Below are 25,639 nucleotides of genomic sequence, written 5' to 3'. Positions count from 1 at the left end.
ACAGGAGGGGGTTGCTGATGCTCGGGGTATAGAGGATCTTTATTATGTGCGACGAGCGTCTCCACCTCGGCCAGGTCGCGCTGTCGGCCTCCCTCGGGTGCAGCTTCCTGCACGACGCGAGCACCCCCTCGTCTGGTGTCGCCGCCTTTCCACAGCTCCGTCCCCTCCGTTCCGACTCCAACGCACACGACGAGCAGCTCCACCGCCCGCGAAGTCTTGACCCTCTGCTTCCGACTCTCCTCTTCTTGACTCTCCGACCTCGTTCTGCTGACTCTCTCTGACTGACGAACACCGTCCTTTTATCCCCCCGTAACTTCGCCTTTGACCCCCTCCCTTTGACCTTTCACCTCGCTCCCCATTGGCCCGAGAAAAAGTGGGCGTGAAGGCTTTTTGATCCACAAATTTGCATATATCGATCGTTCTGGAGGCGGGGCCAAATCGCCCTCGCTCACCGATTGGACGGCAAAAGTGGGCGTGTGTCGTTTTGATCCGTTTTTGAAGCAGAAAATCCATGATTTTGTACACGCTGTTCGACGCGCGTTCTGCATGAGTCCAACACCGGTACCCACAGGGGGGCAAGAACGGTGGCGATGCTACGGTTGTGAGGTGTGCGTGAAGGTCGTGGCGGTTGTGGTGAAGCGGTGGTTGTGGTCGGTGGTTGATGTTGTGGTTGTGATGGTGGCGATTGGTCCAAAATAAAGATAGTAAAAGAAAAACGGCTATCCTGAAGAGTCGCAGCACGTATAAATGACATGTATTCCCACTAGACAACGGGTTTGGGCCTAACTACACATGCACTTACCGAGATACCTCACCTAAGGGACCTGAATGGTGGTTTGCGAATCTGGTAACCACAACACTACCCCCTTCCCTTTTTACAGACTCGTCCCGAGTCGTCAAATTTTCGTGTGCCATCATGTGTAGTTTTCCCCTAGTACATTTTACCTACGGATCCCTGAGTGCGACATTCATGGTATTCGTGTCCCCAAAATAAATAACCTGAGGGCTGCGTAACTACCTAAACAAACTCACTCACACGGACGACTTAAATAAAATTGCCGGCGCGAAGACATACATGCCGGGGGGCGCACTCATATTTACAGTACATCTTACCTTAACTTACAAATTTTACACTAAACCATGGCCCAGGATCATTGAACTCTGCAAAAAGAAAGCAGTTAGCAGGGAGCCAGGCTGCCCACATGCAGTCTCTGACTCAAACAATGCAGGTGACAGGGAACGTGGCTGGCTGCTCACGCGCAGTCCAAGGCCTTCCCTTTTGAACTGAACGCAGTGAACCACAACGGTGCATGGGCCGCATAACGCAGTCTCCGTGCCAGCTCAAGTGGCACACGCAATGAGCACAACGAATGGATGGATGAATGCAAACACGGTGCACGGGCCGCCACTGCAGGCCCGTGTTGTAGCTGCCAACAGGGCAGTTCTCGCAGCTTGCAAACTGTTGCCTTGATCCTGGCGCACATGGAAATGAACAGGGGGGGGAAAAGCAAAATTGAACGGGGCTGGTGAACATGGGCAGTGGGCATGGCATGGCAAAGGTGCAGGCAACACAGCCCGCAGAAGAAGGCCGCTGCAGGCAAACACAGCCGGCAGATGAACTGGCCGGCACAGGCCTTGAAGAAAAACAGCCAGCAGATGAACTGGCCGGCACAGGCCTTGCAGAACACAGCTGCCGATGAAGTTGGCCGGCCTCCGCCTTGAAGCAAAACACGGCCAGCCGATGAAGTTGGCCAGCCTTTGCCGTTCAATGGAGGTTGGTGGAGGGAGTGCGGTGGTGCTGGCCACTTGGAAGGCGGGCTCGGACCTACCTACCTGTCTCCCTCCCAACCTATCGCCTTTGCCTGTCACTGTACATACCCACTCCCTTAATTTGTGAAAAACCAATTTAGCCCCCACTTATTTTTTTGTTGTTTTTATTTTTACTTCCCCACTATAAATCGTCCCCTAACCCCCTTTATCGTCCTTGTTCGGCTAACCTATCCTGTCACTCCAGCCTACTCCCAACCCCTACGTTCCCTTCCCGGAGGGGAATAAGGGAGAGCTAACGTCCTGTGTCGAGGCCCAACGAAGCCTCAGAATGGCCTCCCCAGAGTTCGGCGATCTTAACACCAAGTGGGTCCAGCGGCCCACAACGACAGCGAGGGGATGGATGGTGCGGAGGGGCACATCTCCTAATCTACCCTAACAATTTAACTGTTAAACTACCCCGGGCTTTCAACAAGCGCCTCTCGCTAAACTATTGGTTCTAACAACCCAGATTCCCGTCACCTGTGTTGGTGTCCTCTCAATCGGGCCCTCGCCCCAATTTTCTCTCCGTGCCCTCACACGGTCTCCTGGCTAGGACACGTGGCTCCCTTTGGCAGGCACGACCCTCTGCCGATTCTCCCGCTATGGCACCCCGGGCACTACACTGCCTCCCGAGCCTACCAGCTCCTAACACCGGGAGTGCCCCCATGGCACCTCCTGAAACGCACACGTGGCAGGCCGGCCTCCCGGGCCCCTTTCCGAGGGTCACCCGTGCCCACAACACTGCCCACGTGGCTAATGGCGCCCGGGCCCCTGCACCAAGCAGGCGCACCCGTGCCCACTACTCCCTATCCCGGCCCCCATGGGCCCATGGCCTACCGCGGCCGACTAGCCTGGTGCCCGGGGTACCCACTCAGCGATACTCACCTTTCGCAGCCACGCTCCCAAGCCCGTCACAACAGGGCTCCTGCACCCTCCAAATGGGTTTCGAGCCTACACTCCCACCAACAACAAAACGACCTCCATTTTTCAATTTGACTAACCCCTAACTCACTTTACTCTGACCCCGGGTCCCTTGGGCGGAGTCACTCCTCCCCCAATCACTCATCGCACCATGCATTCCCCATTCACTCCATACACACAGACCCGCTGGCCTCACTCACTCACCAAGCACATGCTTCCACTTCACTCACCAACTCTTCAACACACACACCACTGAACTCTGCCATCCTCCTATCTACATCCCCTAACTAACTCGTGCTCCCACGTCGTCCCTTAAACTAGTAGCACGTTCCTTTTAACACTAGGTAGCTAAACTACGTCAACTCTACACATTCACTGTCTGTCACTGTCTCCTAATCTCTTTAATCAATTTCCCCACCTAAATCTGGCTACAATCCCTCTAACTAATCCATTCCACGGACTCCATGAGGACTTACTCCTGCCCCATGAAGTCGGTCTAGCTAAGCTAACCCTTCCCCCTAACTAGTTTCCATCCTGTGCCCAGGTAAGGGGGTCTTTCACCCCTTGCCCAGGAATCCTTTGCACCCGAAAGTGAGGCTTGTTCTTTTTTTTTTTTTTTTTTTCTACATGCGCAGCGCCAGCGCGGCAACTCAGAGCTCGCGCACTTTGCACCTGCCCGTGACGTCATGCAGCTGCACGTGTTCCTCGTCCCTCCTTGGACGGGACCATCCGGCAGAGATACCCCTCCTGCCGGATTCCAACCACACGTGCAGCCATGACGTCACCGTGCGCAAAAAAAAAACACAAGCCACACGTCTCGAGGGGTTCCCCACGCGAACACATGTGCTTTGCCCGTTGGAGCTTAACACACACGATCGCGTGGAGAACCCGTCCGGTCCAAATCCATTTACCTGCCTAACTTTGTCCGTCCGCTTGATCGGCAAATCCACCGCGTGCGTTTCCGGACCGGAACTTCACTCTCGCAAGCGAGCACGTGGTGGTCTCGTGCGTTGCACAGCACGAACCGCGTGCTCACTGCTGGGTGAACCCGGCACGGTCCGCGAAACAACTGCAGCCGCTACTCGGCTTTCTTTCTTCTCATGTCGCTGTCTCCGTCTCCATTCCACACACGCACACCTGCGTGTTACGACGCACACAGTCCACTCCATCACATTCACACCGGGAGACGCGGCTGCGTGCTCCCGCATGCCAACCGACATCTCCCTCACATACCGCTCTCTCACACACACGGTCTCCCTGGCACACAGCGACCTTGCACACGGCCGTTCACTCACGCGTGCCTCACTACTCACACAAACCATACTACTCACACGTGGTGCTCTATTCACTCGCGCGGGGGCACTCACCCGCGGTGCCTCACCCACACACGCGAGGGCACTCAACCGCTGTGCCTCATCCACACACCGTGCCTCACTCATACACGCGGGGGCACTCACCCGCGGTACCTCACTCATACACACGGCGACACTCACACACGCGGTCTCTTCCACACAACGTCCCTCACTCACACACGCGGGGGCACTCACCCGCGGTTCCTCACTCATACTGGCCGTTTCACTCACACACACGGCCTCTTCCACACACGGTGCCTCACCCACACACGCGGGGGCACTAACCCGCGGTGCCTCACTCACACTCCGTGCCTCATCCACACACGGCGTGCTGGGAAGCACGTACTCCGGCACCATCGCCACCACACCAATCACACACGGGGTCGCTTCCACACACGGGGACGCACTCACACCTTGCACCACACACACAGGGACAACCATACTGGGGATTCGTGTCCCCACAAGGGTCTCCGGGGCCTCTATACCCCCCAAGCTCTCCGTGCACCCGTCCACAGCACCCGTCCCCTCAACCTCGCAAAACACGACCGAACTCACCTGGTCGTGACTCGCCTCAAGGGGGCATACTCCCTCCCCTCGTTCCTGGAGGAGGCCATCCAGGTGCTCGCACCGGGTCCCAACACGCTCCGCGAGCTCAACCCCATTGTCCTCCACTACCTCCGTGTGTGCGTGCGCGTCACTTACCCCGTCTTCATCGTGTAGTCTTCCCTCTATCGTTCCCATCTCCCGTGTCTCTGCCAACTCTTCACCCTTTACCTCCCTTGTCTCAACTATTATTTCTGTTGTCGTCACCTCGTGTCTCGTCTCACACGTTTTGGTCTCCCCATTTAATTTTTCCCTTTCGGTCATCGTCACGACCCTCGCCCAACACGTTCCACGAATTATTTTTTTACCCGCCTCCACCGCGGGCCTGTCAGCCGTTGCACCCCCACCCAGCTCGTTTGCTCCCACACGTGAAGTCGCCATTCCCAGCTCCCTGGTCACGGCCTTCATGCCCGCCTGCAGGCATCGACCCATGTTCTGCGTCTCACCCCGGAACTTTTTCGTTTCTTCCTTCATGTTTGTTACCATTTTAGTTTTCATGCGTTTTATTTCGTTTGTGAATGTATCCATCTTTTCGTTCATGCCTTTCATTTCGTTTTTCATTTCATTTGCGTTTGCATCCATTTTTTCGATCATTTTCGCATTCATCTTTTCGTTCATTGCCGCCAGCATGGCGCATAGCTGGGCCATGTTGGATGCACTCAGCTGAGCCGTTTCGGCAAGGGTTGGGGAAGGGTCTTGCAGAGGGGGGGGGGAGGTGTCATACACTGCGGCCGCTGCCGCACCCACCTCGGGCCCTGGGTTCAGTTGGGCGAGTCCGTGTTCCTGCACAATCAACATTTCCTGCTCGGGGATTCCATCCTGAGCCATGGATTCGACACATTCTACATCCATTACTAATACCCCCCGGCTCCCGCTCGCCTTGAGACGCCATCTTGCTTCTCGTGAAGGGTTAATTTGCTCGCTCATAATTTGGAGGGAATCCGGGGTCGCTTCTCTCACCCCTGGACCGATTCCCGTGAATTTAATTGGAGACAGGAGAGCCCGTTTTCCTGTTCTCCGATACCAGTGCCGCGAGGAGGGCGATGAGTTTATATCCCACTCCTGACACCAGTGTTGCGGTTTTCGCGCCCGCCGGCGTGCTGACGGCCACGTAACTCGAATCGCGGCACGTCGCCCACCGGACGGACAATCCAGTCGTGACCCTCTCGGACTAACGCCGGGAACCAGTCACGGGTGGACCTTTCGGTCTCACCGCGATCGAGCCAATCAGCCCCCACGTGGGATAGGGTTGCTCGCCAAATTCGAACTACCTAAGTACCCACGCGGAGGGTAGACCGGGCGATCGCACCTCGCCGCAGGTCGACTTTGGACACGGGCCACTTAAGCGACCCGTTCCGTACTATCAGAATAACCGAGCGGTGTTATCGTCGACCTCGACGGTTCGATTAATTATCGGGCGTATTCAGCCCACTACCAACCCTTTACGTGAAGCAAGATGGGGATTCAATGGAGGAAAAGACGAAGCGAAGCGGGAAACAGTTCAACAATAAAGCACATTTATTCGCGGCACACGGGAAGCACACAAATACAATTCCACCAAAAGCACACAAAAAAAAGAAAACACAATTCCATTTACACAAAAAGCAAACATAAAAGTGAAAAACACAGTGCAGAGCTAATACCGACTACCGAGCACACGGCAACACTTATACAATTCTACTTCACAGACGGCGCCGACAACACATACCCAAAACCAAGGAAAAGAAATCCCCCAAGAATGAGGTAGGCCTGGGGCCGAGACCGGGTCGGGCCTACCCCTCTGGTGATGAGACGCGGAGCGGCGATGGCCCCGCAACCCGCGGGCCTCGTGGACAGTGCCTGGCAGGGGGTGGGAACGGGGCCCCCTTGGTCGCACTATCTCAGCGCGGGGGGGGAAACAGGAGGGGGTTGCTGATGCTCGGGGTATAGAGGATCTTTATTATGTGCGACGAGCGTCTCCACCTCGGCCAGGTCGCGCTGTCGGCCTCCCTCGGGTGCAGCTTCCTGCACGACGCGAGCACCCCCTCGTCTGGTGTCGCCGCCTTTCCACAGCTCCGTCCCCTCCGTTCCGACTCCAACGCACACGACGAGCAGCTCCACCGCCCGCGAAGTCTTGACCCTCTGCTTCCGACTCTCCTCTTCTTGACTCTCCGACCTCGTTCTGCTGACTCTCTCTGACTGACGAACACCGTCCTTTTATCCCCCCGTAACTTCGCCTTTGACCCCCTCCCTTTGACCTTTCACCTCGCTCCCCATTGGCCCGAGAAAAAGTGGGCGTGAAGGCTTTTTGATCCACAAATTTGCATATATCGATCGTTCTGGAGGCGGGGCCAAATCGCCCCTCGCTCACCGATTGGACGGCAAAAAGTGGGCGTGTGTCGTTTTTGATCCGTTTTTGAAGCAGAAAATCCGTGATTTTGTACACGCTGTTCGACGCGCGTTCTGCATGAGTCCAACACCGGTACCCACAGCGGGGCAAGAACGGTGGCGATGCTACGGTTGTGAGGTGTGCGTGAAGGTCGTGGCGGTTGTGGTGAAGCGGTGGTTGTGGTCGGTGGTTGATGTTGTGGTTGTGATGGTGGCGATTGGTCCAAAATAAAGATAGTAAAAGAAAAACGGCTATCCTGAAGAGTCGCAGCACGTATAAATGACATGTATTCCCACTAGACAACGGGTTTGGGCCTAACTACACATGCACTTACCGAGATACCTCACCTAAGGGACCTGAATGGTGGTTTGCGAATCTGGTAACCACAACAATATATATATATATATATATATATATATATATATATATATATATATATATATATATATATATATATATATATATATATATATATATATATATATATATATATATATATATATATATATACATATACAGTGGTGCCCCCAGAATCCAAATTTAATTCGTTCCAGGAGGCTGTTCGGATTCCAAAACTATTTTCCTAATAAGAAATAATGGAAAGTGAATTAATCCGTTCCTGGACCCCAAGAAAACCCACTTTCAAGACACTTTCAACTGAAATTACCCATGTTTCAGGGAAAATAAGATGAGTAAATGACCTTTTCTGGGTCATGAATCATCTTCCAAGCCTGGGGGATGAGCAAGAGCTTTGTCGCTTCTTTCATCAGCTCTGGATGCAGCTCGGCCTATCAGTGGCCATTGGGATCCAAAACGTAAACTGTTCAGCCTGGTGGAGGTATGTAATTAACCATGAAGCACCAAATGGTGTTTTATATCCCAGTACACTCTGTGGAAAAACAAACGTGCCGTTTTCACCGCACAGTTCCACGGGAGAGAATCAAGAGGTGAAGCGATTGGGTGACGCAGCATTACGTCACTACTACCATGCTCACAAAAAAACGCGAAGCCGATTCGTCAGAGGGTTCATTGAATGAGTTCGCTTCACGACGGGTTTTCACGCTTTTATCGCTTCTTTATTTTTCAGAATCGTATACACGGTCTATTTCGGCAGCTTGAACATGGCAGCGAGATCAGACACACGCGTACCGCTCTCATGCTTTGCGATAAGTTCTTTCTTCAACTCAATTGTCGTTCTCACGGACTTCCTCTTACTCCTATTTGCTTCACTGCTCTTCTTGGGTGCCATGGTGAATGCACAAGGGTGCTAATTGAAAAAAAACCCCACAAATCAAGGTGAAAACACGAGGTAAAGTAGCGCTCGACACACGAGAGATGCTTTCACGAGTACTTCCACCGTCGAACTGAATGAACAAAGCGCGAAGATGCGGGTTGAACAGGCGGGCGAGACGCACATGAACAAACATGAATGCAACGTTGTGTTCGGTTTTTGAAAATGTGTTCGGTTTTTAGGGCAAAATTTTCTCGAAAAATTGTTCGGATTCCAATTTCTTCAAACAATGGGGCGTTCAGATTCTGGGGGCACCACGGTATACTATAATTATAGTTGTAGTATATTCAGTTACATATACTGGTATATTTTTATTTCAGTAAAAAAATGAACTGGTATATATACCCACTCGTTACCGTCCGTCTGGCCGCACGTTCGCCTGAGGGCCCCCCTGCGGTCACCTTGCGTCTGCCTTGAAAATTCTATGGCCGCCGCAGCGACGCCCTAAGGTCACTGTGCGACATCAAATCATTATATATACTATATAGATATATATACTGAAGGGCCAATTTTGTGCTCCTCCTTGCGGTCGCGTCACGTTTTTCTCGGTACTCTGACCTGGACTGAAAGAGACTTCGTACCTGTAAGAGTGCATCGCACATCGTGGCAATAGTCAACTTTCAAATCTGAAGCAGAATAAACACTTTTCGTTGAGATGGGGGCGAGAAGTGAAGAGACGGGGGCAGGGAGTGAAGAGGCGGGGGGCAAAGTAAGCAAAATTTTGGGCAGGGGTAAGCAAATTGAAGGCGGGGGCTGGATTGAATTAGGTGGGGTTGAGTGTGAGGGGGTGGACGGGGGCGGGGGCCCGGGGGCAAGTGAGGCGGGGAATCAAGAGACGGGGGTCGGGGAGTGAAGAGGCAGGGCCGGAGTAATTAAATTTTTGGGTGGGGGTAAGCAAATTGAAGGTGGCGGGGAATGGGGCAGGGGCGGGGGACGAGTAGGCGGGGGCAAGCACGCCCTGTCCAGTCCATGGCCCTCGCGTGTGGGTGAGCTGGTGAGGGTGGTTGAATGAACGGAATCCGTCTGTGACGGGGCTTCGGCTAATATATGTGTATGTATGTATGTATGTATATATATATATATATATATATATATATATATATATATATATATATATATATATATATATATATATATATATATATATATATATATATATTGTCGCGAGGCCATGTGTCGGTGACTAGCACGACCGCTAGTTGGAGCAGTGGAGTCGGCTCCACCGAACACCCGGAATTTATCAGTCGTCACCCCGGATAACTCCGGAGCCGACTGTTCTCTTATCGGACCGAAGTTCGGCAATAGATCGACCACGGTGGGGTATGGTCGATTGCCAATTTCAATTTACCGAAATACCCACGCCCTCCAAACTGCTGGGGAAATTCACCCTCGACGATGCTCGTATGGAACGAGCCGCTAGCGTACTCGAACCGTGTGCGACCCAAGCGGATGATCACCGAGATCCGTCGGTCCAAATGTCCCCTTGTGGCGGCAACAAAAGACCTTGCTAATTCACCAACACGCGTCACGCTAAGCCAATGGAAGGAAACGCAGCAACGAACTGATACATTGAACATATGGGTTTATTTATAATGGGGCAGGGGGGTATGCAAGAAGCAGAGTTATCCGAATGTAGAGATGTATGTATGTACAGCAAGGTACTTAACAATTTATTACTTACTCGACTGGCGCCACAAGCACACACACCCAAAAGAAACGGTGGCCACAGCCTTTATTGAGGCCTCCAGCTCGGAGGGGAAGGCGAGCTGAAGACCAGAGCCTGCCTCGGAACTGTCCACCTCATGTGGTCTTCGCACTGATTCGAACCGGGCACCAGCGAGAGGCGAGCCAAATCCAGACACCGGCAAGCCGTGATCAGCCTCCTCAGCTCCACTCGGCGCTCGTCCTGGCAACCAAACCTCTCCTCTGTATCCTTCAGGGAGACAACGCGCACCCCTTGCGGTTCGGTTGGCGGCAAGATCTCTCAATCTCCAGCTCTCGTTCGCCGATAGAGACGCGGCGCGTAACCTTTGCGGCTCTGATGGGGGATGGTGTCTCTCAAGCTCTCCTCAGGTCCGAAATCGCGCCACACCCTTATTCACCCTGTCTCCGGGGGCAGGGGGGGGGGGACGCCTCCGCCCTCCTCGCTCTACCTCACTGGACAGTTTTTTTGGCGCGCACAATCGCTTGTCGCCCTGTCATTGGCCAAAATGAGCGGCAAGCCCATCGATTGGCCCGGGGACATGGTGGCGTCACACGGATCCCTTTCTCCCTGTCGCGGGATCTGATTGGCTGGGCGGCAGTCACCCCACCCAAAGCATGCTGATTGGTCGAGGGCCGCCGCGAGGCTCCTCCTTGAACTCCGCCCACCAAACAGGCGGAGGAACATTATTCTGTGTGGGCTCCGCCCACCAAACAGGCAGAGGAATATTATTGTGTGGGCTCTGCCCACCAAACAGCCAGAGGAACTGTATTCTGCGTGGGCTCAGCCCACGTACGTGCGGGTACGCACGTCGGGAATGGCGTCGGTCAGAGCGAGGTGAAGGTGATGCTGGCGTTGTCGTAGTTATGAGGTGTGTAAAAATGAAAGAAAATCCTGACTATCAAAGTAACTCACAGCGTAAGTACATTTATTCACCCGTTAAACGAGAGACGGGTACCCTCACTAAGAAACACATACCGATATAACTGTTCTATAGGACCTGTATGTTGAGTGCAGTTGGCTTCCAGATTCGCAACAATACATATATATATATATATATATATATATATATATATATATATATATATATATATATATATATATATATATATATATATATATATATATATATATATATATATATATAGTATCCCTGTGTTGTAAGAGGCGACCAGGGTTGCGTCAGGAAGGGCATCCGGCGTAAAACATGTGCCAAATCACTATGCGGATCAAACGGATGATCCGCTGTGGCGACCCCGAACGGGAGCAGCCGAAAGAAGAAGAAAAAGATATATATATATATATATATATATATATATATATATATATATATATATATATATATATATATATATATATATATATATGTATATATATATATGTATATGTATATATGTATATATATATATATATATATATATATTGTTACGGATTTCAGAATCCGGTCTGATGAATGCATCCACACATTCAGGTCCTCAGACAGTTATTTTCTTTAATGCATGTTCAGATTAGCCCCATCCCCATGTCTAATGGGATCTTAAATGTGATGCGTTGAGAGGGGTAAAAGATAGATCCCCTCTCTTATGGGAAGCTTTTTTCTTTACGACAGACACGTTCGCACACATTTCTTTCACGAGCTCTGAAGCCCGCCCCCATTTTTCCTCAGCAACATTCTTTCATGAGTTCTGAAGCCCGCCCCCATTTTTCCTCAGCAACATTCTTTCACGAGTTCTGAAGCCCGCCCCCATTTTTCCTCAGCAACATTCTTTCACGAGTTCTGAAGCCCGCCCCCATTCTTCCTCAGCGGCAAACTTTCGTGAGCTCCAACGCCCACCTTTTTTAAGAGCTCACAGGTCGTCATGGTAACCATGCCCCAGTGGGGCGGGATGAGCTTGGGGCGGACGGCACCCCACGGAGACTGCCCGTGGATATAAAAACGAGCGAGGGGTACGTTCTGAAGAGAAAAGTGTGAGGAGAGAAGAGAGAGAAAAAAGTCCGAGGAGAAAAAGTGAGGAGAGAAAGGAGGGGAAAAAACGTTCTCAAGAGAAAAGCGTGAGGAGAAGAAAAGCGAAAGGAAAGAGGAAAAATCAAAGAACGAGAGAAGCGACCAAGAAGCGGGTGTCTGACCAGCGCCGACGGGACAATTCGCCCTTCCCAGTGCTTCGGCAATCCAGCGTGTGGTGCGCGTGTGGGTACGAGCAGCGCTGCCAACAAGTGAGGCACGGGTCGATCACCAACAACACCAGGGTCTAAACCCATGACGGATGATTTCGATGCCCTTCAGACTTCGACTGGCGTTCAAGGCAGCCCCTCGAGAGGGTGCACGGCAAAGCTGTGTGCTGGTGACGGACGTGACACGCGCGCACACATTTTCAGGACGTTTTCACTTCATGGACGACTTTTTGGTGAGCGAGACGATTCTCCCCCTCTCCCCCCTGAGTGATCTGCTGGGTACCCTTGTCTGTGTTTAGCTGTAAGTCAACCCCTGATAAGCATCTGCTCCTTGTCTCTTTCCTGGCATTTTGATTGATTTTTCCTTGAAATTCATTCTTCGTTTACCTCAGCAAATAAAAAGTTCTTTTCATTTATTTATTTTATTATGAAGAAATTATTGGTCGATTTCCAACCTGTCCGTGTTTGCCCTTTCCTTCTATTGGTCTAGCATTGTTCGAACCGAGATAGACTGGGAGGTAATTACCACAGATTTGACCAAAAAATTGTCGGCACACACCAGCGGTTAAAACGCTTGGCCGCCCTCATTAAAATCTAATCGAGTAACATTGGTGCTTTGCCGAGGGCGTGCTCCCCGCTCAGGCAACCACGTGACCTCTAGTTAAATGGAATAATTAGACGGCGGACACTGGAACTCGTGGTTGACTGGGTGGCGTTCATGCTTTTAAAACAACCCACCGTACCACAACGTTAATTGTGAGCGGTGGCCCCAGGTCGGTCCGGCTCTACCGAGGACAATCGGGGATAAATCCCCCTGAGTGACAAGCTGGTGTCTCAGTATCCGTGGCCGCAACTATATATATATATATATATATATATATATATATATATATATATATATATATATATATATATATATATATATATATATATATATATATATATATATATATATATATATATATATATATATATATATATATATATATATATATATATATATATATCTTGGTCGTTATTCATTGGTGGAAAAATTTACCTATGCAGCTATCTTCGAAGCCTCCTTTCATCCAGTGTTGTTCTTTCTGAAGATGGCTGTTGAAAAACCACTTGAGTTGTAATTCTTTGTCATTGATTTGAGGTGTCCGTACTTCAGGCCAGACATTGGTGGGTCAAGCCTGTTTTCTGAATGCTTCCCCTCCCCTCAGAATTTGCTCTTGGTATTATATATAGTTTCACCTTCTGGAATGCTTTGCTGTTTCGACAGAGGCAGATGAAATAACTTGCTCTAAGTGCAGTCTCTAGTTTTGCATCCCACATCCATGATGGCTTTTCTCTTTCCATTTGGAATGCCAGAAGCAGTTAGGCATTTGCTGAAGGTGTTATAGATGCCCCTGCTTCCCACTTCAATGAGAAAGTAATATTTTTGCCATCCTTTATTTTTACAGATGCTAGGATGTCTTTATATTGGAACTTTGTCCTGTCATATGAATTTCCCAGATTCTCCAACATTGGTACACTCAGCTCTATCAGAACATTTTTGCTTTTCTTCTGAACACAAAACAGTGTTTGGTCGTTTGGCTGTTTCTGTGATTTGTGGGGATATATTATTGGCTTGTGTTCTTCGTCCATTGGTAATAACCAGTCATTACCTCTCTGCAGGATTTTTCCAGCTTCAATTGTAGGATCAGCTAAGATTGGTTTTTTTTGGAGGCCGTACTGTCAGCTGTGACAAATGCAATGGTATGGATGTATTCTACAGTGTTGTGATTTGCTACATTTGGTTTACTTCTTCTATAAATGGTGTTAAACCGATAGTATGGGTTGAAGAGATCTTGAGTATGCATGGAGAGACTTTGTGTGGTGTTAATGGAGAGATGAAATAATCATTTACCGCAACTATTTTTTCCCAGGGGTCAGCTCTTCTCCAGGGCAGCATAATTTACCTAGAAGGGCACTCAGTAGAGAGCATACCTCCACCAGGCAGTCGGGAGCATACCATAGCTGAAAGTGTGATAAGTGCTGGACTTTATCGGGTTCCATTGACAGATTGATTCACATTTGTTTTCCTTTGGAATCTTGTGATAGAGCTACGGCTGACAAAGGTGAGTGTCAAAACAGGGAGTCTGATTTTAGTAAGTCAAAAGTGTCAAGTTGAGTTGTTCTGCGAGACTAATTGAGTTTCGGTGCCTCAATAAAATTGAATGAAAGTGGGGAGGGTGGGATGGTTTAAACTACAAATTGATAATCTTCCACTCGGGTCAAACAATATACCGGTTATATCAAAATAATTCATGTCAATATGCTTTTTTGGAATTCGAATTTTGAATATACAGGTGTTGTGGATTTTTCACCTTGAACCTCATAGTGATCGTTGTAGAAATTCTTGCTGGTTGATTGTGGAATCTTATTTAACTTGCAGGGCTTAACGTCTAGCCGATTCGATTTTAAATGTATCCCTCGTACACTTCACACAATGAACAAACAGAACCCCCATTCGTTGTAATATTATTATTCTATTTTATTTATCTTACTTTTCAGTGAACCATTAAACCAACCCGATTAATTCACTTTCCACAGCTTAAGTACTATATTACATCAGAGAGTTTTATTATTACTTGGTACTTGGTCAGTCCCAAGGAGTACAAGCCACTGAGATGCCATACATCCTCACGTGCTTGCACTAAAACAATTTTACATTTCAAAGCATTTTATACTTTCATGGGAGAGTGGTGGGGGCTGCCAATTCAAACTGCATATGTTTCTTCTCGGTGAGAAGTACACGACGTACATTTCAAGGCAAAGGTTTTCTGTTATCAACCCAGGTCACACCGCTCCAGAACAAGACATTTTATCAACATTTAGGGAAAAAGACTCTTAGCTAAAAAGGACAGCCAATTCGACTTATAGCATAAAATTTAAATTTCTAAAACCCCATTTGTTACAATTTAGAATACATTAATATAATTTTTCCCCTACAACAGGTATCCCGAAAAAAAAAAAAATCGGGGCAAAAATTAATAATTGGCATATCACCAACAAATCGAAGAAAGGTGTTACAATCTTTTAATCTCTGACATGATTTAAAAACCTTTGATGCAATCGGATACACCTGAAACAGTGGAACGTATAATGTCATGACGTACCAGGAAGTAGGTACAGTAGGTTTTAACTTTTAACACTCAGCACCCGAGCACCAAACAAGCAATCGCGATTTTCTTTACCCTTGTGGCTGTTTTTAAAGCAATTGCCAATTGGTTATATATACAATATGTCACAAAAGTGAGTACACCCTTTACAAAAATGTACATATTTTGTTTTTACTTTGTACTTAGATGTATTATAAACACAAGACTCAAATAAATTATTGAGTAGACATTCTGTCATACATGTACAGGCCCAAAACATTTATTCTGTGGAAACAATGTTACATACTGGGCATATCTGTGAAAAAGAGGGGGTGGGGGCAACAAAAGTGAGTACACCCTATGTACTTTCTCACAGTGAAGCTTTATTGTTTTCAGTATTTTGTATGTCCACCATTGTTTTTGAGCACAGCAGCTATTCTACTCGGTATGGAGTTGACCAGTGTTTCACATGTCTTTGCTGGGATCCTTCCTGTTCCACTCCTCTGCAATGACTTCTCGAAGTTGCGTGATGTTGGACACCTTTCATCCCTCAACCTTACATTTCAGGATGCCCCACAGGTGTTCTATTGGGTTTAGATATGGTGACATGCTTGGCCACTCCAACACATTGACCTTTGACTTCTTCAGAAATGTAGTTGTCTGCTTGGAACGATGCTTCCGATCGTTTTCGTGCTGAAATACAGCTCCTCTCCCAAGTTTTCGCAGGGAGGGTAACATCTTCTCCTTCAGGATGTCACAGTACATCGCAGAATCCATGTTTCCCTCGATGAACTTGAGCTCTCCAGTACCGGCAGCACTCATGCATCCCCAAACCATGACACTACCACCACCAGGCTTGACAGTAGGGATAACGCACTTGTCTTGGTACTGTTGTGCCATGTGCCATGTGCCGATCACAATAATGGCTGAAGCAATAACAGTAAAATGATTCCAATGGATGTAAACGATATTCTTTCTTGGGTATTGCACCCGTCCGTACCAGATGGTAACAACTACAAAAAAAATTTAATCGGATTTTAAGAATACACCACAAGAGTGCTCCGAAGTAATGGTGTCAAGTTGGCATGGCAACGCACAGCGTGCTTCTGAACCAAGTGCGAAGCAACAGTAGATTGAACAAATATGGTGATTTGTTGCTTTTATTCTTTGTTTTCCTTCCCTTCATTTTCTGAGGATTGAGGTCCAATGGTACCAAGGTTATGCCCTGCCTTGACCATGATACTCCTCCACTTCTTCCTGTCCTCGGCCAACTCTCTCCACTCACCAGCTACCCTCACACATTATTGACACACAACCTTCCCATCTCAATCACAATGTACCTCTTTTCCTCCCTCCTTGCTCCCTCAACCTATCCACTGTTCTTGCCGTTCTGTCTTCCTCCATCCGCACCATGTACCCAGCTCACTTCAACGAGCTTTTTATCAAGCTCATGTGCACACCAATTTCTTCCCTGAGAGAGTAGGGAGGGGTGCGAGTAAGGGAGAAGAGCAATGAAGGGCAGGGGAGCGGGGGAGGGTAAAAGCAAGGATACCCGGAATTGCTGAGCAACACTGGGTCCCTCCTTCCGCCTCCTCCCTCTCGACTCTTATCCTACCCCTCCATCCTTCCACTCATCCCACCCCTTCCCCTCACTCCTCCCTCCCTCCAGACTCCCACCCTTTCCCCATGACAGGTGGTGGCTTGAATGTTCACAAGTAATGAATTGGGAGAAAATGACTTTTAAAACCCCTCGTAAGGTGTATCTTGGTTTCAATAATAAAAAAAAGTGATCTGACAAAGCTTTGTCTCGATTAACCTTGGGAGCACAGAGGAGTAGCGTCACAAACAAACAAACAAACAAACATCTCATTCGCTTTCATATAGAAGATAACCACTCCAAGCTGATAAAGAAATGAAATATCATCCTAAATTAAAGCAGATCGCACAAAAATGGGAAACGATGTGATCTTGTTGGGGGGGGGATAAATATAAAATAATAGTCACAGCAGATGACGCTGAGGAACCACACACTGCATAACACCACAGAGCATGCAATTTGATCCATCGAGCAGTTATTACAAAGGAGAATAGGATGATTTTTTTTTGTTATATATAGTAGAGTGACAGTTAATGCAAAAGCACTATGTAGCGCAAGTGACTGAGCGCGTGCGCATGCGCGCGCGCGCGCGCGCACACACACACACACACACACACACACACACACACACACACACACACACACACACACACACACACACACACTCAACATCTTTGTCCCTGATTACAGCGGAGATAGAGACTTTGAGACCTTGAAGGCTTCCGTTCCACCTCTTAAACCCCACATGAAGATAACAACCGACACATGCGCTCCTTTTATAATTTTGCCCACGAATTAACAATGTACGTAGCGCATGTGACTGAACCATTTAGTAATACTTTGTTGTTCACTTCACCTCACCACATTTTTCCATTGGCATTGCCATGTCGTAAAAAGATGCGCATGCACACCCTGGGGCCATGCCACGGGTCTCTCAAAATACCACTCGGCACTTGCAATTACCACCCGTCGCTTCACTGATTATGGAGGAGAGGTCTTTTTCTTTTTCTTTTGAGAGCCACGAGGAGAGCCGCCACATGGCCAGACCGAACAGCAGTGAAGAAAGGAAACTTGAAGTAATCCATAATACTATATGGATTTTCCACTGTCTTTAAAAAATCTCACAACTGCCGTGCAGATTCTGGTATGTTTCTGGTTCAAATGGCTGAAAATGTTCAGCAGATCAGACATGTCCATCCCCACTTCTTTAGTACTTTGAAATAGACGCAATCTGGGTCCGTCATAGAGAGAGAATTTCAGAGATTTTTTTCAAATTTTCGGGTTTCCGACAAGTAGCACAGGTCGCAGTACAGTGACACCCTATCCTATAGAGGTATGAATTAAGACGATACAGCAAAAAGGAGGAATGACCCCCTTTCAAAAATAAATAAATAAATAAATATGCTAACATTATTTCATGCCCTGAAGATTGCACAAAAAATCTGGCAAATAATCTGAATGGACCTGAAACCAGAGAGGGCAGAAATTTCATGACCAGACGTCCATCTTTCTCCTTGAAAGTCCAACAAATTATGGACTGAAAGAATGTCTGACCACACAAAGTACTGGACAGAAGTCCTGCAAGAAGGAATGGCTGCAAAAAGGGGGTTGTAGAAAATTGGTTCGTTTGGAAAAATTGAGGTGATAAAGGAACTGGTCTCACGATGCAGTGACAAAGCTTGCCAGGTGTTGATAACACTCTGCATGTACAGAGGAAGTGATGACGACATTCTCAGGGAGATTTAGTAAAAACAGCTCGATACCAGACAATGCCTTCAGAAAGTGTTCACACCCCTTCACATTTTGTTGTGTTGCAGCCTCAATGTAAAATGGATTAAATTTAATTTTTTTTGCCACCAATATCCACAAAATTCCCTGTAATGACAAAGTGAAAACATGTTTTTGGAAATCTTTACAATTTTATGAAAAATGAAAAGCTTGAAATGTCTTGAGTCAATAAGTATTCAACCCCTTTGATCTGGCACTAGAAATTGAGCTCAGGTTCATCCAATTTCCTTTGATCATCCTTGAGATGTCTCCATAATGTTACGAATTTGGGAATTCGATTGCATACAACATTCAGGTTCCTTTAGACAATTATGTTGATAAGTGCTTGTTCCCCAGATAGTTCACCTTCCATTGTTTAATGGGCAGAAATCGATTAAGTGCGCTGTGCGATTCAATTTAATAGTTAGAGAGCGATCATAATACAATGGAGACGCCCCTCCCCCTCTTCTGCGAAGAGGAAGAAGAGCCCTCCTGTCCCGTGATTCATGACGTCAACAACCCCCTCCCACCCGTGATTGAGCGGGGGATGGATCACAGGGGCATGAGTCACGCCGGGAGCGGGGGAGGGGGGCGGATAGGAATAAAGAGGAGATCCTTTCTTTGTTCGGGGGAGTGGTCGTTCAGCAGGCCGTCGGGTCCTGTTTGGCTTTGGTTAGGGTTGAGACTTTCGGAAGCTTTTTGCTTCTGCGGAGTAGTTGTTCAGCAGGCCGTCGGGTCCTGCTTGGCTCGGGAGAGCTTCGGCTGTGGCCTGGCTCGGGAGGAGGCTTTTTGAAGGCTTTCTGCTTTGGTGGTTCAGTGAGCTTCTTGCTCTGCTGGCTCAGTCGGCTTTTTGAAGAGCTGCTTTGTTTGGAAGAGAGTTGAGCCGGTTGCTCGGCTCGAGCTGCTGGTGGTGGCTTCTCTGGCTTGGTTCGTCAAAGAAGTCGGTTGCTTTTGTTCATCGGAGAGTTGAGCTGGTTGCTCGGCTGGCTCTTCTTGGTTCATGGAGCTCGTTCTCCGTTTGGTTCCCGGCATGGTGCGACTCATCGGCCTCATCTTGGAGGTGGTTCCTCGGGGAAGCGGCGCATCGACGGGAAGGATCGGCACCTCGTCTCACCAGCACGTGTTGAGAAGCGCGGGAGGATTCGCTGGAGCTCGGGAAGGATCACGGCTCACGGCGATTGGATCCAGCTCGCTCTCGCTGGAGCCTGGGTCCGAACAACTTGAAGACCACACGAGGTGGAGAGGTTCGATTTTAGGATTTCTGTGTGGAATAAGCTAAGATTTGGTCATTTTTTTCACCTTTTTTTTGTTTTGTTCCACTGCAAACCAAAAAATACAGGTGTGGATAACAAAATATATTTTTAATTTTTCACAATTTTCTGGATCAAATGGTACATAATTTGAAAAAAGTGCAATGGTGTCAATATTTTTGGCCACAACCATAGGCGTCGATCCAGGGAGGGGGACGGGGGGGACATGTCCCTCCCACCTTTTTTACCAGGGGGGACAGAGTATATTCTGTCCCCCCCCCACATTTCGAGTCCCATGCCTATTTGAAAAATGCAAAAAATCAAGCAATAGCTGTTGGTACGCAGCGATAAGCCTTCGTTGCTATTCTTGTCATTATACCATGCAGCCCTGCACTGTAGATATACCTCATGTACTGTATGGTGCATATAGGGGGCAACGGTAGTGTACATGATGTACACTACCGTCACCCCCTATCTGCACCGTCTCTTCTACACACGGTGCTGGCTGGCCGCTCACACCCACTGACAGCAGCTCTGTCGCTCACACTCATACAGTGTACATGGCTGAAAACTAAACTAGGAATTTCCAGTAGGTACCTACATTGAGCATATGTGTTCGGCTCAGCGATGTGTCACAACCTGCGTCGCTACAGAATGGGGCACAGGTCATTCGACGCCTAACTTGGAGAAGCAAAATACTAAGATCCTGGACTTTTTCCGTCCTTCAAAAGAGGTGAAGGCGAAAGATCCGACTGACGAGGTTTGGAAAGATCCCCCCTTGCCTCCCGCCATTGAGGCGTCTGATTCAGCAGTTGGTGCAGCTGTTTCCATGAGTGATGATGATGAGTGTCCTGAACTCCTCAAGCCGCATCAACCAGATCCAGATTCGATCCCAACTCAGACTCTGGCTGACCGAACGCTGAAATTTCAAGCGAAATGGTTCAAAGACTTCTCATGGCTTCATTTTGACGAGCGACTCGATAAGGTTTTGTGCTATACATGCGTGAGTGCAAGTAGGAAGAAGCTGTTCGGCGCTTGCTCAGGTAGCTTCGAAGACACGTTCATCAGGAGTGGTTTCTGCAACTGGAAGAAGGCCTTAGAGAAATTCCGCGCTCACCAGAAAAGCAAGACGCACGCTATCGCCATGGAGAAAATCAGCGCCCTCAAGCAGACCGACGTGCATGCACAGATAGAAACTCAGATCAAAGACAATCAAATCCTTGCCCGGAAAGCTCTTGTCAAGTTTATCACTTCCTTGAGATACCTGGTAGAAGAAGATTGTGCGATTCGAGGTAAAGATGCCTCGGAGGGAAACTTCAAGAAGTTGGGAAACTTCAAGAAGAAGAAACTTCTATGCTACAGTTGGGCGAGAGTGTGAAAGAGCAGATACAGCACCTTCACAGCAATGAGGCCTTCCATTACACATTCGTCCACGTGGAGAAACAGATGGAAGAACACGGCATTGACCCCTTCACTCCTCCTTCGAAGAGGAGAGCTCCTCGTACACTGGATACTGAGGCATCACCCCACGAGGTTTCGATGGCTGAAGACGCGTATAGAGCAGAATACTTTGCAGTGCTCGATTCACCTATGTCGAACATGACTACGTACTTCACCTCCACAGACTTGCAATGGTATGGCGGCCTCGCAAAGATGTTACTCTCTTGAGAGTATGACCCTGACACCGTTACCATTTATCCAGAATTGTCAGAGAGTCTGAAAGAAGAATTGCTCTTCTTCAAGAAGCAGTACACTGGTTCCTGTATTCAGGATTACCAAGCCATCTTCCAAAAGATGGTACCTGAGGTGCGCCAATTGTTCCCACAGGTTGAACAGTTGCTTCGATTGCTCATGATCTCCCCAGCAAGCTCCTGCTTGGCTGAGCGCTCCTTCAGCGGCTGAGGAGCTCCTTCTGAAAACCTGGCTGAGAAGTACGATGAGTCAGCAAAGACTGAACCATCTCATCGTTTGCCACGTCCACAGTGATCGGTTGGCAGCACTGGATCCCCACGAGTTGGCAAATACGTTCGTTTCCAATGTTCCGAACCGTCACACTCTATTTGGATAAATACAGTTCAGTATATGTACCTGTATGTGCACATGTATTAATACACTGTATTAATATACCATATCTGGAACTGAAAAAAAACGTTGCAGTCCATTGTTTATGTCGCCTAATCGATTCATGGGGAGCAGTTGTCGTGGTGATCTATTGCCTGGGCACAACTTGGCAGAAGGATCCAGTTACCTGTCCCCCCCCCCCACATTTTGGCTTGGATCGACACCCTTGGCCACGACAGTATGTATCGCTTCTACCTGTGTTCCCATCTCTATCAATTCTGCAACAGGCTTTCAGTCTGCTTTCTGCCAACTTTTGGAAGTATTTGGAGAACATTCAGGAAGGTTAAAGACAACCAAGTTATTTTATCTTCCATCCCATTCAGCCATCTCCTCTGTAGCTGCCATGCTGGCACTATTTGAACAATCTTCATCCTGCTTAGAGTATGTTCCTGAAACCTCACCTTCAATGAGGGATATGATATTGTTACGGCTGTGGAAATTCGCAGAGCACCATTTTGGTCCTTAGATCAGTTATGCCGACAAGTCTGTGTTCAGATAGATTTCCCCACCGTTGTCTAATGGGAATTATTCGTGTGATCAGGGCTGTGATCTTTGAGTTAATGTTTTTCTTTTACTTTCGTTATTTTGGACCAACCGCCATTACTATCACCACAAAGCGCCACCAACCACAACAACCACGATCACCACCACCACCTTCTCGTCAACCGCCAACATCCCCACAGACAATGAACAGCCACCAACCCACAACAACCACGATCACCACCACCACCTTCTCGTCAACCGCCCAACCACACCACCCTCATGACCACCACGAACGCCAGCATCACCTTCTCCACAACAACAACCACAACCACCTTCTCCACAACCGCATTTCATCGACCACACCACTACCTCAACAACCACACCACAAACCTCTCCACATCGAATAACATCTACACCATGGATACTCACCAAGAAAGAAAACAAAGGCAACGGTAGGAAAACCCGTTGCCCCCGCGGAGTGCGGGCAGAACCACAGCAGCTCCGAAGAGAGAAGTTCCGATAACGCCTGGGATTTCCCCTCCCCCTTTTCTTGCTTTCCCGCGCACCGGGACGGGGGAGGGGCGGATCGAGCCAGGGGTCAAAGTTGATGTAAAGGAGGGGCCTGATTTTGGGCGGACAATGCCCCCGGCGACACACTCCCTTGGCGGCAACAACCACGAACTTCTGGAAGTTTCCAGCGTGCTGGAAGTAGGGAGGGGCGACGCTCTGTGGGTATAAAGTGCGGGCTGAGGAGAGGGTCGCTGTCTGTCTGTCGAGGTTGTGAGGTGCTGAGGTCGAGAGGTGGAGGTCTGGAGGTCGTGGTCACTCGCTCCCTGTCCGTTGAGTCGGTCTCTCTCTTCCTGGGTCTCTCTCACTCGCAGTCGCTCTCCGAGTCGTCGGCTGCGGGAGGTTGTGGAGGCGTGTGGAAAGGAGGAGAGAGTGCAGCGGAGCCAAGGCGCGTGGCCTGCCGAGCCGTGCCTTACCGTGGGTTGCAGAGACGGGACGTCGCGGGTCGCCCCAGCAAGGTGAAAGTAGCCAGCCCGGTCTCGCGGAGCCTCTGCGGTCCACACGGCTCCATGTTATAAAGACCCCAAGGGGTCCTATCTACCCCTTATCTGTTCTGGGGGTTTTCCTTGCTTTTCTTTGTATGAACGTTGTGGCGCCAAGTCCGTCAAGTAGAACTGTATGTCACTGTACATAATAGATAGACGGTATTAGCTCTGTCTTTTGCATTACTTTTGCTTGATTGATACATGACTGCATGCATGTTTTGCATACCTGCATGACTGCATTATTGCTTATGTTTTGTTCATAAATAAATGTGCTTGTTTAAATGTACCCCGTTAGTTGCGTCTTTTCTTTAATTGAGCTGCCATCTTGCTCTCGGAATATAGTTGGTTTTTAAATAGCCGGTAAAGTGATCAGGTCCAACGGGACTGCGCGATAATACCCCGCTCAGTTATCCCAAAAGGAAGCGAGCTGCTCAAGCGGCTCTTTTCCAAGCGGTCCCGTTGAGGTACAATCTCTCGTTCATCTATCCGCGCGATTAATTAGGTAAATCGACAATTCGGCGATTGACCCTGAAGCGTGGGTCGAGTACGGACAAGGTTGTGGTGTGCTTAGAAACACACCCATGGCTGGTTTTCGGCGTTGATCCGGAAAGCCGCGACTGGATTGTCCGTTTGGTGGGCGAAGTGGCCGCTATTGGTTGAACGCGGTCATTCTACAACAATATGATGTTCAGACCTGGCATGCTGTGCTTGGTTTACTAAGTGTGCTTTTGTTACAGTCAGCATATATTAGCCCCAATCTTTACTCTCAAGACCCTATCGACCCCTTTGACATCAAACACCCGTTACACCATTTAGAACACTGAGACCTCTAAGACCATTTCAATCCACTTTGTTACTTTTAAACCTTGAAGACCCTAAGACTCCTTTCTACTCTTTAGACCTTTGGACCTTCACACCGTTCAGGCCTTTTAATTGCCTGTAGACCCCTTTGACAAGACGAACATGGTGGTCGAATGATGTCTTTCACGGGTGGAAGCAATGTTTCACACAAACGGATGGATGAACCAGCATATTATTATCCACATAGATGTGTCGTGTAAAATTCCAAAATCACCATATTTAACAGCAAAGATATCGCGGAATATTTATTAACAGAAAAAAATAAAATCATTAGCGATTGAGGCAGCAGTCTGTTGCCTTATACACAACCCAGGTTAAAAATTATTTTTTTTATCCGATTTTAAAAAACATGTAATTTTCCTGCAGGTTTGGATTGATTTGAAGCAACTTTTATTTCATATTTTTTCTCTTCAAGGAGCGCTTATGTTTCTCAGGATGGGATAGACAGACAACATTAGCCTATTATTATACAGAGATGGTGGGGCCAATGTGGGATTTAGGGGCAGGTGACCCAGACGACTCCCTGGGTTGCTGGAATTTGGGTGAGCCCAACACATAGATATAACAGAAATTAGCAAGGAAATTTGGCGCAGGAGGTGGCAATTCAGATTTGGTCTTTCATACCTTTTGCAACACCGACACCACGATTCAGATTAAATATATTTGTCAAGCTAATGACTCGATTTGATAGGGAGTTTGGGGGGTGGGAGGAGAGAGAGTGGGGATGAGAAAATTGGGGCAGGTACAGAGATATCACCAGAGTGCTAAAATTTAAAAAAAAAATACAAATTTTGGTGAAGGAGAGAAAGGGGGATCGGTGGAGGCAGTTTTGGGGTGAAGAATATTCAACAAGAAACACCTACTATCCCTTGACAAGACCATTGCAACCCATTCAGCACTGCCTGCCCTCGCCACCCCCTCACCACTGCCTGCCCTCCCCATCCCCACATCACTGCCGGCCCTCGCCACCCCTCACCACTGCCTGTGCTTTCCACACCCTCACCACTGCCTGCCCTCGCCACACCCTCACCACTGCCTGCCCTCGCCACACCCTCACCACTGCCTGCCCTTGCCACACCCTCACCACTGCCTGCCCTCGTCACACCCTCACCACTGCCTGCCCTCGTCACACCCTCACCACTGCCTGCCCTCACCACATCCT

The 25,639-nt window shown here is 48.6% G+C and overlaps 1 protein-coding gene across 4 annotated transcripts in view; it reads left to right on the top strand.

Annotated features, from left to right (window-relative positions):
* LOC147029237 (uncharacterized) overlaps positions 1-25,639 on the top strand; it is an 85,098-nt gene that overhangs the window by 18,794 nt on the left and 40,665 nt on the right. The window lies entirely within an intron of this gene.

Source organism: Eptatretus burgeri, chromosome 4 (assembly GCF_056783735.1).
Source record: "Eptatretus burgeri isolate ZD-2024b chromosome 4, Ebu_testis_v1, whole genome shotgun sequence".
Taxonomy (NCBI): Eukaryota; Metazoa; Chordata; class Myxini; order Myxiniformes; family Myxinidae; genus Eptatretus; species Eptatretus burgeri.
The sequence above is the reverse complement of the archived record's forward strand: the minus strand, read 5'-3'. Positions and strand labels throughout refer to the sequence as shown.